This window comes from Mya arenaria, chromosome 6, assembly GCF_026914265.1.
Source record: "Mya arenaria isolate MELC-2E11 chromosome 6, ASM2691426v1".
In the NCBI taxonomy this organism is placed as follows: Eukaryota; Metazoa; Mollusca; class Bivalvia; order Myida; family Myidae; genus Mya; species Mya arenaria.
In genome coordinates, this window is record NC_069127.1 from 64,396,147 (window position 1) to 64,412,251 (window position 16,105).

The 16,105-nt window shown below is 33.1% G+C and overlaps 1 long non-coding RNA gene across 1 annotated transcript; it reads left to right on the plus strand.

The window, feature by feature from the left end:
• Positions 1-1,967: 1,967 nt before the first annotated feature.
• LOC128239355 (uncharacterized) lies at positions 1,968-11,768 on the plus strand. Its single transcript, XR_008261866.1, has 3 exons — positions 1,968-2,391; positions 9,025-9,385; positions 11,532-11,768. It is a non-coding gene; the product is annotated as an uncharacterized LOC128239355 (long non-coding RNA).
• Positions 11,769-16,105: the final 4,337 nt, after the last annotated feature.

Genomic DNA, 16,105 nt, shown 5'->3' on the forward strand with positions numbered 1-16,105 from the left:
AGATTTGTTTTGCATCAAAAGTTAATCAATTGTTGTTTCGTGTATTATACCAGCTTTTAATACAACCTATAGGCCATGTGAATTAGCTCCGGATAATCTGACTAAGACAAACATAGATAGAATTGCGACGTGCTACTGGTGGCATGGTCTTCAATGGCTTCATCAACTTAGATTTACGTTATTTGCTTTCAGTACATGAGAAAATATAACGGAAGCTAAATTACAAATTCTACCAATGTCCAGGAAATGCAATTTGTAACACACCTGAATACTCCCACACGTAATGCCGAATTAATTAATTTAGTGCATTTATAATATCGAAACCATGCAAAACAGTCGCGAAAGATTGTTTTATGATGCTTGAACAGTTTCGTTAGACTAGTTTAAAGAAATATAATTGCTCGGTCGTTAAACACAAGGCAAGAACTTACTAGGACATAAATCAAATTTTCGAGGGCCCTTAATTACATATAGTTCATAAAAAAAGTGCAGAAATAGATATCTAACACTCACCGGAGAACGTTATCTTGCAGGCCGTAAAGTATGGCATTTAAAACAAAAACAAATATTATCAAGTTATCAGCCATAAATGATTATAAATGGAGTAACAGTGTTAATTCACCAAGGCAGGATGCAGTTATATAAAGACAGCCTTCTGCTAACGTGTACAGGAAACATATTTAATATGCTATGTAAGTTTATACGAGTATTATACAGACAATCCCTTGGGTCATTTACCGTTTGATAACCTTACTCTGAGAATATATCTTAAAAATTAGGAAGATGTATAAAATAAGTTTTATTTTATCGTTTAGTAACTATCACGGTACCAGAATAGATATTTGACATATATAAATAGATACACAAGAGAGGCTTAAAATCATCATTCAGAAATATTGTTTGCCAAAAACGACCTCCAATTTGTGTTTGCAAATCCTAGATTTCGCAAACTCAAGTACCCTTTAAATACGGTGTAATCGAATACTGGCCTATACTTTAGTTAGAAGGCTTCATTAAGGTATGATTTTGGTGTTTTTTGTTTGCGAAATGTTTTTGGAAGTTTGTATAGTTGACCCGCCAACTTCGGGCCCCAGCGGGGTTTTCGCAGAAAAACACGGGGTTTTTCACTATCCCGCGGGATTTTTCTCCCGTTTTTCAAAAGCTGGGGAAAAATCCCGCGGGGTTTCAATAATACACGATTCAAGTTATTTTAGCTCAAAACAACATCTTATATCAAAAGGAGCATTATGCTTCGACACCGGAAGTTAAATAACGCGAAACATAAAAACCCCGCTTTTCAGTACGGGGTTTTTCTCCTGCGGGATAAAACTCCAAGATTTTACCGATAATGCAAAATCCGTAAAAAACCCACTTCTAATCTATTATATTATTGTTATGATGTTAATTATCACTTGTTTAAGGATTTTGAAATACTTGCTTTTTATTTAAAGAACAACAGAAATTTTTTTGAATGTTTTTTACGGGAGAAAAACCCAGCAAAACCTGTTTTGACTATTTATGATTTAAAACGCGATTATTGCACTTCATTGAAAGCAAAAACAAATGTTACTACATATGTATCTTATATGTTTAATATAACAACCATGTTAGTTATGTAAATGATATTATTAAAGGTAATTTAACTAATTTCGAAACTTATGAAATAGTGTAATGTAACCTTTTGAAAAAAAATTTTTTCCTTTTTTAACCGTCTTTAAAAATACTGCAGGAATGAAAATTATACGTGACGTTAAAGAGTTGTAACGTTAAAAAGATGATATTGCTTAAAATTGTTTAATTATTGGTACTTAAAATTGTTTAATTATTGGTACTTGAATCTGACTTTAAACCGGTTTAACACAAACATACAATTAGAATAAACAATACCAGGGTCATTCGGAACTCCTCGGCCATTTTTTCAAAAACAACCTCGGATGTATGCCGGTACATCTGTTGAAGTAGTCCGTATTTTTTTGAATAAAAGCATTAATTAAATGTAGTGTTTAAGAGTTGTATTCATTGCTCTCAGTTTAAATTGATTGCCAGTGAAGTGCATTATTGCAAACATAATTACGATTCCCAAGAGTTAAGTCATAAATTTTAACTACTAAATAAGATTACTACGCGATCTATTTGCAGCGGACTTAAACGTACCACTTTTTAAGTATGTAAACCGTCCATATACATCCGAGGTTGTTTTAGAAAAAAATGGCCGAGGAGCTCCGAATGTACCAGGGTACATGTATCATGCTGGAAAATTACGAATGTGTCAGACGAATTATTTTGTTTTTCATAGAAGATAAACAAAATCATCGAGCTTTGCAGAACGATGAATCAGAATGACTGAATGACACTAAGTTTTGCAAAATGGATATATCCCTAACTTCCATGGTAAGTCATATATATTTTATTCTATTGCATTTTTGTGTGGCTTGTTGAATATGTATCAGCTAAGAACACAGGTAGATCTACTTGACACAAACAATTTTAATAAGAATATCTTCATACACTTATCCCATATATAAGGCGATTATTGATTATGTGACTTGCACCTGTGGCTAAGAAGTAGGACAACTCTTGGTTATGCACCAGTCAGTTGTAACCGCCCCCCCCCCCCCCCCCCCCCCCCAGTCAAGGGAATGGTATACACCCAGTCTCGGGTAATCACGGCCTCCCCAGTTCCGGAGAATAGAGGGGACTTTGACTTTCTGTCCAGCCAAGCCCGGGTATAATCCTTGTCCTACAGGGACGAATTGCCGGTAAAATCCCTGCCAAATGATCCCCTACCCCAAGGACCCTAGGTAAGGCCTCCGGTAATCACAGCCTTCCCAGGTCCGGAGAAAAGCGGGGACTTTGGCTTTCTGTCAAGCCAAGCCCGGGTAAAATCCTTGTCCTGCAGGGACAAACTGCCGATAAAATCCCTGCCAAATGATCCCGTACCCCAAGTAGTCCAAATAATTGTACGTTGACAGATTTTTTTATGATTTTTGATATGGCAAATCCTTAATGTACAAATTGTTTTGTACCAAAAGTGGGTAGTTGTTCCGGGTTAAAGCATATTGCGTCCATTAAATATCATAAAAACAAGTAATATTACCAGATTATGTTATTTTATATTAGTTCCGTACACAAAAAATAAGTATCCAACGAATAATTATGAGTTTGACGGTCTATCTCGAAGCTTGTCGGAGGTGGCCGACTTATTACGATTGTGTCGAGTTGTTCCGTTAGGCATAATTGTTGTCTGTGTCAGTCAACTTTCATTTTATTGGAAAGGTAAATGTGTTTTAATGCATTAAATGCTTGTTTTGTGCAAAATAACTTCTTTTACATGTATGGTAAATTATGAATATAAACCTTTATGATCAATTTTAACCATAAAATACTGCACTTAATACAATTTCAATATTTTTCAAACACCTCTGGTTTTTACACAAACCCGTTTAGACATTAGGGATTGGAAGAAACCCGTATAACATGTCTATTATTTTAGACTTGTACCCCAAGGACCCTAGGTAAGGCCTCCGGTATTCATGGCCTCCCCACCCTCCTAAAAAAACGGTGAGAAAAAACAACATTATTATTAAAAGTATTTATTCTTTTCATGAAAGTCTTTTGCCTGTAATTGCGCATTCAACATCCTAATGCAATATAAACTGTCATGATCTGCCCCCAGATTTCAGATTTAGTAAGCTTCTTATGACACAGACAACAGTTTTGCCTATATATGATCTGCAGGTTGGCGCATGATTATTATATATTAATGGCATATTTAGCTGACTGCAGTGGTCAAAATTGACACCAGCCCAAATTTTATTTAGCAGGGCTTTATAAAAAAATTAATGCCAAGCATTAGTGTTAGAAGTCGGGCTTGTACCTTCAAAAGTCTAATTGGATGACTGACTCAGTATGTGCATGTTTTGACATATTTTTGTTACTGTTTGGACTTTCTGGTAGCATAGTTGTGCTTGTTAGATGTAAAATTCTTCCCTCAGAAAAAATGTATCCATGGTGTGTTTTTCCATGTAAATGTCATTATAACTATAACTATAGTATATTTCACTGTTATATTGGTCTAAATAACTGTTTCAAAAATGTGATTACTTTCAATGTACCTGTCCTCAGAATTATTAATTTGTAAGTTGTATACATGAATGTAATGTCTGTTCGTGAATAGCTGTTCCCATGGGGTGTATCTCTTCATTGTACTAAATGTCCTTATAACTCTTACTATAGTATATGTCAGTGTAATGTTCGTCCTTGAATAACTGACCCCATGGCACGTGTCTTTGTAATGTACCATACATTTTAGAATGACTATTATGATTATTACTATATATTGAAAGTCAAATGTAATGTCCGTCCCTGAATAAATGTCACTATAGTGTCATTTTTTGTTATAAAGTACATTTTAGAATAACTATTTATACTATATTGAATGTAATTGTAATGCTTGTCCCTGAATAACTGTCCCCATGGTGAGATTCTTTGTAGGTACATTTGAGAATACCAATTTCTGGAGTGTGTGTCAATGTTATGTCCGTCCCTGAATAACTGTCACCATTGGGTGTGTCATTACAATGTACATGTCAGAATTACTATTACTATAGTATAATGTCATTTAGTCAATGTATGTTTGTCCCTGAATAACTGTCCCAATGGTTCAATTCTATGTAAAGTAAATGTCAGGATAATTATTAGTATATGGTTATTGTCAAGTGTGATGTCTGTCCATAAATAAGTCTCCTCATGGTGTGTGTCTTTGCAATGTTCATGTAAGAATAACTATAACTATAGTGTATGTCAATTAAGTCTAGTCAATGTAACATCTGTCCCTGAATAACTCAGTCCTCATGGCGCTTGTCTTAAAATGTTAATATGTCAAAATAACTAGTACTTATAAAAGTGTATACATCAATGTAATGTCCGTCCCTGAATAACTGTCCCCATGGCATTTGTTGTTACAATGATAATGGCAGAATAACTATTCCTATAATGTATGTCAATGAAATGTCTATCCCTGAAATCCCTGTCCCCATGGTGTGTGTCTTTACAATTTTCATATCAGAATAACTATTTTTATAGTGTATGTCAATGTAATGTCCGTCCCTTATTAACTGTCCCCATGGGGTATGTCTTTGCAATGTTCATAAATTTCAGAATAACTATTTCTATATAGTGTATGTCAATTTAGTGTGACAGGCCCTGATTAACTTTCCCCATAATGTGTGTCTTTGCAATGTTCATTTCAGAATTACTATTTCTATAGTGGTGTTAATGTAATGTCCGTCCCTGATTAACTGTCCCCATGTAGGGATTCTATGTAAAGTACACATCAAGTTTTGAGCAACCGGCCCCAGGATAATTAATTACTGTATTGTATATCAGTGTTATGTCTGTCCCTAATTAAGTCACCCCAAGGGTGTCTGGTGTGTGTCTTTGCAATGTTCATGTCTGAAATACTATTAGTATAGTGTATGTAAATGTAATGTCCGTCCCAGAGTAACTGTCACCATGTAGCGATTCTGTGTAAAGTACATGTCAGGATAACTAATTACTATATAATTGTATGCCAATGTTATATACCTAAATAAGTCTCCCCATGGATGCGCCAGTCAATTGTATCCACGCCCCCCCCCCTACCCAGGTCCGGGGGTATACCGGGGATAGCCGGAGAAAAGGGCCGTGTTTTAACTTTCCAGGTGGTCCCGCAGGGCCGGGTGACCGCGGTGGTTTTGTCATAGGGCCAAATTAAGCCAAGATTGGGCCTTATATAGAGTCTCTGGGGTGCGGGGGCATTTGGCCGGGGTTTAACCATCAGTTCGTCCCCGCAGGGCGGGGATTTTACCCAGGGTCGGCTGGACCGAAAGTCAAAGTCCTGGCTATTCCCCGGACCTGGGGGGGCTGTGCTTACAATTGACTGGTGAATTATAATGTCAGTCCCTAAATAAGTCTTCCCATTGGCGTGACTGTCATGGTAATGTACATGTACCGGTAATAATTACTTTAGTATATTATTTTAAAACTAACAGTAGGATGTCAAAATGACTTAATTAATTACACCATGATAAATGATAATATATCATGAGTGGATGGTACTCTGAAACTCTGAAATTGCAGACCTTAATATTATTTTTTTTAGTTGAAAGATTTTACTATTGTTAAAGTGACTGGAATAAACAGAATTTATGATGAAATGAGTTTCATTTTCCTACATGCCTTGGCGAAACAAAATAATCCGCTGAGTTCTCTCCATTCCTTGAAGCTGTCAAATAAGTTCACATTTGGATTATATATATATCTTAAATATAAATGTCTAATGTCTACACTCATGCACAATATTTTGCTAAGAATTGGGCGCAAGTCAGCTAACGCGTTCACAGGGGGTACTTTGAATGACTGGGGAATAGCACAGTAGCGCCCCTAGTGTGCCTCCTTGTTTTCAGTTCCTACTGAAAGATTACTGTTGGTCAGCCTTAGAGTATTTGAGGTTGGCTGATGTAGTTTTTTCAACAGTCAGAGACTTCTGTTCAGGATTTCCACTCCTTTATTCTAAGAATAGTGTTCCTTTTAAATCAGCGATAACAAATAACACAATTGCAATTGTAAATCCAGTATGATTTAAGTCTATTTCATGTATAGTTATATGAATTTTTCATATGTGGCAGGTCTATTTTAGAAGTCTTTTGTTTATAATTGTCTCTGTGGCTGCATTTATGCCACTCTGATCCTGTTGTTGTTGAGATAATGAAGATAAAATTCTCTATTAACAAAAAGTCCACAATTAGAAAATAGCAGGAGAGAACATAATTAAACTTTTCCAAAAAAAATAATCTTAATCAAGATATGGAAAGGGCCCTTATAATAACATAATTACACTTAAAATTAAAAACATAAAGTAAGACTTGTTAATTACTCTAAAATCTAGGTGTTAGATGACAGTAAAGCTGCATTCTCACAGATATATATACCATTTTGACAACTTTTTTTTTGTTTGTCTTGGAAAGAGCAAATTTCTGCCTAGATATCTGCAAATAAATTTATGATTGCTGACAAAATCAGATCGTAGATTTTCACATTTTTCTGTTTGAAAAATTGATGTTTTTTAAGGAAAATGCATATTATATAATTTTTTGATTTTTTGTTAGTAGTTTTATTTATATAACTGGTTCCATGGATTTTTGCAAAAATTGGCTGGTTCCAACAATAAAAAGTAGTCAAAACGTTCAATCTGTGAGAGTGCAGCTTTAAGTGCACTGAACAAAGAAAGCTGGTAAAAATAATGAATAAACACTTCAAGCAAAATTATGTTTAAACTGGGACCAATAATATGTTATCTTACTCCCAGGTTTAAACAATTGCATATAATAACAATAATAATAGTTTTGTCCGGCTTTTCTTACACAAATAGAAACTAATTTTTTAATCAAACAAAAGACATTAAAACTGCATATCCAGAATATCCTTTAAATAATATCAAAATGCCAAAATAAAATGTACCAAAAAACCCAAAAAACATCTGAATTAAATAACAATTAGCCACTTTAGCAAAATGCAGAATTATACATTTAAGATGTTCACATAAAATTCACCTCAATTTTTCCTTTCCATATGATTATATATATTTCTTATTTTTTTCCCTCTTTGCTATAAGCCTATAAATCAACATGACCATAAGCAATTATTTTAATCAATTCTGTGAAATGTTATGAAATTGAAGTTCAATTCTAAATTGACAGTCATGTATCTCTTCCAATATTATAAGGATTTATAATTTAAGCATAATTAAGGAACATGTATTTTGATCAATTAAACTGCAGATTATGTTTATTATCTTAAATAAATTATAAGCCTATTCATAATCATATTTATAGCACCATTTTCAGAATAATGATTGTCACATTAACCAGGCTTTCCCTGTATAAAACTGTCATTCATAAAGAACATTAAAAGGCAATTTTAACTCAGCCAATCAGATGTCAAAAACAGTGAAAGGGGCAATGTCAAGTCCAAAGGGGCGGAGCTAAGATAAATACTGACATGAAATGTAGATGGATCTTACCAACTGAGGAACTATTTTGATTTTCCTCATTTGCTTGTAATAAAAATTAAAGTTTTATATTGATACAAATTTATCAATATATTATTGAATATAAAAGTGAATTATAAAAGCAAAATAATGACACCAAACATGACACATCTTGCATAAAGATTAGCATTTTGATAAACTTCCTGGAATTGTTATAATCAAAATACCTTGCACCAATATATCAAATCCTACTCCCACACAATGCAATGTAATAAAGTAAAAATATATACAGTATGCAGCAAAACTGTCTTCAAATTAAATCCTTGATTAGGCGAAACAAATATTCTTAGTTTCTACTAACATCCCACCCAAAAAGGGTAGATAGGTAGGCATTACTTTTTTTGGACGACCATAATTCTTTAGCAAACTGACCTGTATCAGGGTATTATTTTAGGTCTCTGAAAAAACACATTTTGATCAAAACGCCAAAAAAAATAGGAAGAAAAAAATAAATTCAGATGGGTGTAAACAAAGATTTGTATAGGCCTTATTATGTCCATGTTATCATATCAGTGATCAAAATAATCACAAGCCCACAAGCCCTGCAAATGTAAAGTTCTTTCTTGGCTGTCAGGGGCCCAGGGCCCACTTCAACTCTTGATTTATGGTAGGTTCTGTTGAAAGTGTTTGAAGCAAAATACTAGTTTAAAAATATTGGCTTTAAAGGTCTCCATAGTAACACTTCTAAACCTAACAAATGGAGTGAATTAGGGGGTTAATTGGGGGTAATAAAACACATCTTGATAGTGACAATTTAAGTTTTAATCTTTCAAGTGGTGGTTCAACTAAGGAGGGATATATATATATTCTGTAACATTCTAAACTTTAGCATAAAATGTTAACTTAAATTTAATAAGAAAAAATATAATTAAAATGTGAATCTTTTTTGTCATTTAAAAAAACTTGTCACAGCTTCACATTCTCTTATTTTTAAGGCCTTCGACATATTTGAGTGGGATCCTGAAACAACCCCTGACACAACAACTTAATTTACAAGAACAACCCTGCGTACTACAATACTTATGAACAACTCTGATTACTAGAACATGAACACCAACCCCATCTTCAAGAACAACAACTTCAACCCCAGAACATCAACACTTCCTGCAGTGACAACTACAAAAACATCGGCTTCAAGAACAAATTCATCCTAAACACAAACATCAGCAACAACAGCTACCCGAATAAAACTACTCGAACTATAAGAACACCAGCAACACACTCTTTAAGAACACCAGCATCATCATCTTCTTCTAGACTTGCAAATGCAACAAACACCAAAGACAAAGTTGAATGGTATGTATATATGAATGCAAAGTTTTGACATACACATGTATAAGATATAGTTATTTGTCTTATTCCATATATATGACCTACTCATTAGAACGTCATTGATTAAATTATGTAATTGAATAAAACTAAACAATCAATTTGCTATCATGGATTCTTTAAGTCAATGAGCATATGACTTTTTTTATTGTCTTTTTATTTTGTTAATGTCTCAAAAAACATTATTGAAGTATTTAACAATATATTTTGAATAGGCTTTTTTTATTGAAGATTATGTTCATGCAACATACCTACTTTATTTGTGTGCAATGTAGCCATAAACTTAAAGGGACTAGACACCAGGTTGGCAAGTACAGTATTTCTTTAAAATAAGCTTAGAACTGTCGATGTGATCATTTAGAAGGCTGATAATACAAAAGGGTTATTAGTACTGTGTTTTGATCCGGAAGGTTGTATTTAACTTGAGTGGATTTTTGCAGATTCGGATTTCACAAGGCACAAGCCTCCCGGATCAAAACGCCATACTAATAACCCTTTTATTATATATACATTACTAATTTACTTGTTACATCACTTAAAAGCCACATGTTTTCATAATAAATGTCATTTTAAAGGGTCTGTCTCACAGATGATGAAATAGCGAAAAAAAACAAATTGTCGAAAAATGACATAAACTTGGCATCGATGTGTACAATGCATTGAAACGTACTAATTGAAGTACCACATAGTTTACAATTTATTTAAGTTTAGCAGTTACTTAGTATTTTTCCATTAAAAAAGATTACTGGGTATGTGTTCAATGTAGAATTCATTCAATCAAGCGTGATTGGCTTGAAGGTGTTATCACGTGAAGTTGGACTTCAATTTTTGCGACGCGGGTTTGACCCGTTCTCCGACACACCGTTCTTTTTTTTCACATTTTGGTACTTTTTTTTACAATTATGACATCAAAGCGTAACACATTCTATTAGATAATTGTCCTGAGATTCGTTACAGAAAACACTTTTTTTGGTGCAAATCTGTGACACAGTCCCTTTAAGGTCACATTATTTTGTTTTATGACATCATTTTAACATCACGCAATGACACTTGTAAAGTTGTTATGACGTGACGTCACAAGAGTTGAAAACGGCTGTAGTGCACTAGAGTGGAATACAGACTACTGTATTTTGTGATATGTATAAATGATGGGTATATAATAAATAATTTTACATGATTAAAATAAACAGAGCAATCATTTGACTATCTCATTTGGGTTTCATTGTGTAAAAAGTTTTCCAAGTTTATATTATATCCATTTATGAATACAGATAAATATACTGATGCTTTTTTAAACTTACTGGGATATTATATGTGGTAAACACACCCCAGAAAGTTTCATATCGACAATATGTGCAAAAGCTGTGAAATTATGTGTCTTAAGCAATGTTATATAGCTATTAAAGTAAGATTGAAAGTTATACACTAGTATATCAATTGTATGTAAGTTTTTGACAGTTATCTATTTTTTTGCAATTGTATCATCTGGTGTCTAGTCCCTTTAATAAACACTGTTAAATTCATACATTATTGAAAAAAATGACAAGCAGCAATTGTCATCATTTGATTGTTATCCTTGCCTTGGGGTTAAGTTTTGCGTTCAGGTCAGTTACATGAAAACTATCAAAGTTGTCACTTTGAAACTTGGGGAACTTGTACATCTTATACCCTTCTTCACATTATACCCTAAAGATATTAAGTCTCACCTGTTTTTAGGGTAAAAAACGTGAATTTTGGTTGATTTTGAGAAATGGACACTAAGCTTCTTCATAGAAAATGAAAGGATTATGCCTTCAATATATCAAACTCATTTGGAAGGGAATGGGGAGGATGGGGGATATTTTAGTATTTGTGGACTATAGTCTAATTATTTTAAGTTTAATAAAATAATGTGCTTAGAAGGCGGCTTACAAGCAAACTATCAGAGCTATCACTTTTAAACATTGGAATATTCACTTTCAAATGTACAATATGAAATAAATTTACAATAAAATGATATAATCAGACGAGCGTTCAGAACCCGCAGGTGGTGCTCTTGTCATATGCCAAATGTGCTGGTATAAACAAGTGCCATTTTTGTGTGAAATTAAAATTTTCCTTTCTTAAATTGCAGGCTAACTTCAATGGAGAGGACAGAGTAATGGCAAAAAGACGATCATTTTAAAGAGAGGAGGAAGAGGGATATGTAAAGAGTGTTCTGAGGCCAGGATATCAGCAGTGCGTTCAGTCAGGCGAGCGTTTACAAAACGCTCGCAAAAGTTTTGTTTTGTATCCCTGTTGCAACGCAGCGCATATACGTTAAGCGGGAAACCAAACAGCAAACGTTCGCCGCAAACATCTTTACTGAACGCGTTGCAGATTCACGATGGGGGAGGGAGGGGGTGGGGGCGGTGGAACAATTTTCGAGAATTATTGACATACATGTGTATAAATATATATATATCATGGTAGGAACTGCTTGCCTTGTCAACTGTGACTTACATATTTAGTTCTTGTGTCAGCCTGTGCTTTATCTCAAATATTTAATGACATTTTTTTGGTTTGTTTGATAGACAATAATTATATAACTATTAAATATAAATGGCAACAATTATAGATAAAACATTGTAACTCAGGTTAACTTTATAATAGATAATTAATTGTTTATATGCAATATATATTTAAGGATGCATATTTCTTTTATTCTTGAATCTATTTTTTTTTTTTTTTTTTTCATATATCGAAAATATTTTTCATGAATGTGGGTTTTTAATTCTTTGTCAGTCTCAGAAGAATTAAACAACTTGTGTTGAATTTATTTGCTAGACTGAAACTAGGCTGTTAATATTGGTCAGACTAATTGAATCAGAGAATAATATGTACAGCTAATCGGATTACTGACCAATAGAGTGAATTTAGTCAATGATGTATGACCCTAAGATTAAGATTGACTTAAAGCTGCACTCTCACAGATTGAAGTGAACTTCTTTATTTTTTGGCTTGGAAAGAGCCAATTTATGCGAAAATGCATGAAAAATAGTGTCATAAGACTGCATACTTTCTTATTTAAGTTCAAGAAGTGATGTTGAATGCCATTACATTAATTTTCGAACAGAAATCTACAAATCTGCGATCTGATCTTTTGTCAGCAGTCTGATTTGCAAAAAAGAATGTAGAAATTTGCTCATTTAAGACAAAAAAATAGAACAGCTGTCAAAACGGTAAATCTGTGAGTGTGCAGCTTATTTGCATATTTTGAACTTATGTTTCTTCATTCGTTTTTTTCATTTTTAAAGTTATTATCAATTTAGATCTTAGAATATTGTTTTTATATTGATTTATAAATATATAACAGTATTATACTAATATCAAAGTAGATTTGTACTGGCCAATTTTAAATGGACAGTTAAAGCTGTACACTCACAGATATACAATTTTTACAACTCTTATATTTTTTGTCTTGGAAAAAGCACATTTTTGCGTAAATATCTGTAAACCAGTGATAAAAGATTGCTGCCAAAATATCAAATTGCGGACTTTCATATTTATGTTTGAAAATTAATGTTTTATTGCATAAGACATCAATTTTTGAACTGAAATATAAAAATCTACAATCTAATTTTTCAGCAGTCTTATTTAACTGTTTTCTATGGAATTTCGAAAACTATGGCTCCAAGACAAAACATAAAAAATTTGTCAAACGTTCAATTTGTGAGAGTGCAGCTTTAATAAATGGTTAAATGTTGTTGTTTTTTAATTCTGATTTTTATAATAAGTTGATGATCGCCATGTATCATTGATAAAACATGTAAAAAACAAATAATCTTGTTTATTTTCCAACGCTGTTTTGCATTTAAATTTGCTGACATAATGCTCTCCAAAAACTTCTGATATGTGGTTTTAAAATGTGTGTTCATCCTTTATTCAGCTCTTCCAATTGTTTGAAAGCAATTATTTCACAGAATCTGATAATAGAGGGACCTGACTCAAGATTCTACATTGCAAGAAAAAGTGAAAATTGTCAAAATTTATCATCAAACTGTTATGTTTCAACAGTGTACAGTGCACTGAATCTTACTTATGTAATCATATAAGTCGAAATTAACTCACTTTGTCTACCATGTAAATCAAAGTAAATTTAGAAATTGCAATCATGTATTTATCTGTATATATGTTTATGTGACCTTTACATGCTTAAAGTAGATAATTATGATAATACTAATAAACGGGAAAATCATTATGTGCTATTTTTTAAAGATTACTTGTCTCAGAGAGAGAGACAGTGATGAAATCTTTTAAACACATTAAATGATGTAATATCAGTCTCATAATAATTGGGATTGATTCGGCTAGGCTTGTTTTGAGGTAATATTAAATATCTTGTTTTTGGATCATCTGGTGTCCAAGTCCCTTTAATGTATGTCTGGGTGGGAATCAGCCACCGGGGTCAGCCACCGGGGCTGAGTAGGCGACAATGCTAGTGCATTGTCTATCATGGGTTTAATCCCCATATTGAACACCCTTATCCATACTGTTTTACCAACCCTTTAACATTCAGTATAAAACATTGTGGACACAGGGTATAGATTACAAAAGTATTACATTAGTATTAAATGGGTTGTGTCACTTGTGTGTGTGTCTATGGGGGGAAGATTTTTGTTAAGCAAAAAAAAAAATTGTAGTCATTAATGGTATTTTTCCTAGACAATAAAATGATTATAGATAATTATTAAAGCTGCACTCTCACACATTGAACGTTTTGACAACTTCTTTAATTTTTGTCATGGAACCCGAAAGTGCATTCAAACCATTCATATAAGACTGCTGACAAAAAAATAGTCACAGATTTTTTCTTTATAAGTTAAAATTCTATGTTTCATGCATTTTTCTTGAACCGTACGAAACGGTTTATAGAGATAAAAGATAAGTTTTCTGACTGAAATTTAAAAATCTGCTATCATATATTTTGACAGCAGTCTTTAACCACTGGTTTCAAGATACCAATAATGGGTAATTCGAAGACAAAAAATAAAAAATCTGTTAAAACGGCAAAACTGTGAGAGTGCAGCTTTAAAATGTTAAGTGGCAGTGAAGGGGAGTGGGGTTTGGGGTGAGTTATCCATTATTTAAACGAAATTATATATCACTTGGTAGTTCTTAAATGAAATTTTAAAGTCTTAAATGAAAGTGATCATGTAGACAATAAATAAACTGGAAGATCACTGATGGCTATAACGGCTGTATATCGACGATGCCGACGGTTACAAACAACTAATTATTAAAATCTGATTTTTTTTTTATTAAAAACACATGTTAACTTAATATTATTGACTCAATATAAATATGTAAAACAACTTCACTTCCTTAACAACATCCAACCGCTGGAAATTGAAATGGCTTTTGTCGGTGTTTTTTTTTCGTTAAATAGCATTCCTGATTTGTGCTGGGTTTTTCTCCCGTAAAATATGCATTAAATTAATAGATTTCTCAAATGAAAGAAATGACTCTAGAATAGTCATTCAAATTAGTATTTACATTAAAGTAATGTATAAAATCTCAAAAACATAAAGCTTGAATTGATTTCTTTTTTTGCTAAAATGTAGGAATTTTATCCCGCAGGAGAAAAACCCCGTACTAAAAAGCGGGGATTTTTTGTTTCGCGTTATTTCACTTCCGGTGTCGAAGCATAATGTTTCTTTTGATATTAGATGTTGTTTTGAGCTAAAATAATTTGAGTCGTGTATTACTGAAACCCCGCGGGATTTTCCCCCAGCTCTTGAAAAACGGGAGAAAAATCCCGCGGGAGTGTGAAAAACCCCGTGTTTTTCTGCAAAAACCCCGCTGGGGCCCGAAGTTGGTGGGTCAATTAGACAAACTTCCAAAAACATTTCGCAAACAAAAAACACCAAAATCACACCTTAATGAAGCCTTCTAACTAAATTATAGGTCAATATTCGATTACAGCGTATTTAAAGGGTACTTGAGTTTGCGAAATCTAGGATTTGCAAACACAAATTGGAGGTCGTTCAAAGCTGTTTCTGTTTTACAGAATGGTGGTCTTGTTTTCTTATGTTGCAGAACAATTAAAATAAACATTGAATTACACGTCAACACGATGGTAACAACTAGCTTTACAAGAAGTACTGTCTTATGTAGACTTTGCAATTGTATTGACTACTTAATCATAGCCGATGTTGTGCTGCTAAACTTACGCCTATTATGAGTATTTTAATATTCATTTGCCATGCGTGTTAGACGTTTCTGGGTTTTGTTATCTTAATTGTAACTGTTTTAGAAACAGTAAACACACAAAAATATAAACGTTAAGATACGCTTATAACAATTTCTTGAATGAACTATGGTATTGTGTTTTGTTTCTTATCTATTGTTGATTATACAACCTATTAAATATAGGGTTTGATATGAATTAGAATGTGGGGTAGGATTTTTATCCCTACTGAATGGTTACGATTTTGATCCGTCGATTAACTTAATGTATTGCAGGTAAATTGTTCATTGTGTTTTCAATTTATCACAAAAGAGGTACTGTGTGTGTGTTATGTAAGTGTGGTGCGAACAAAATGCTTCTAAAAATAACCTAGACATTTTAGAGAATAAAAAATGCTAACAGTTCTTTTAAGTCTGTTCAAAGACATCTTTGAACATTCTTGACTTGAAAAAAAAATAGTCTGCCTTGTCTTATACCAA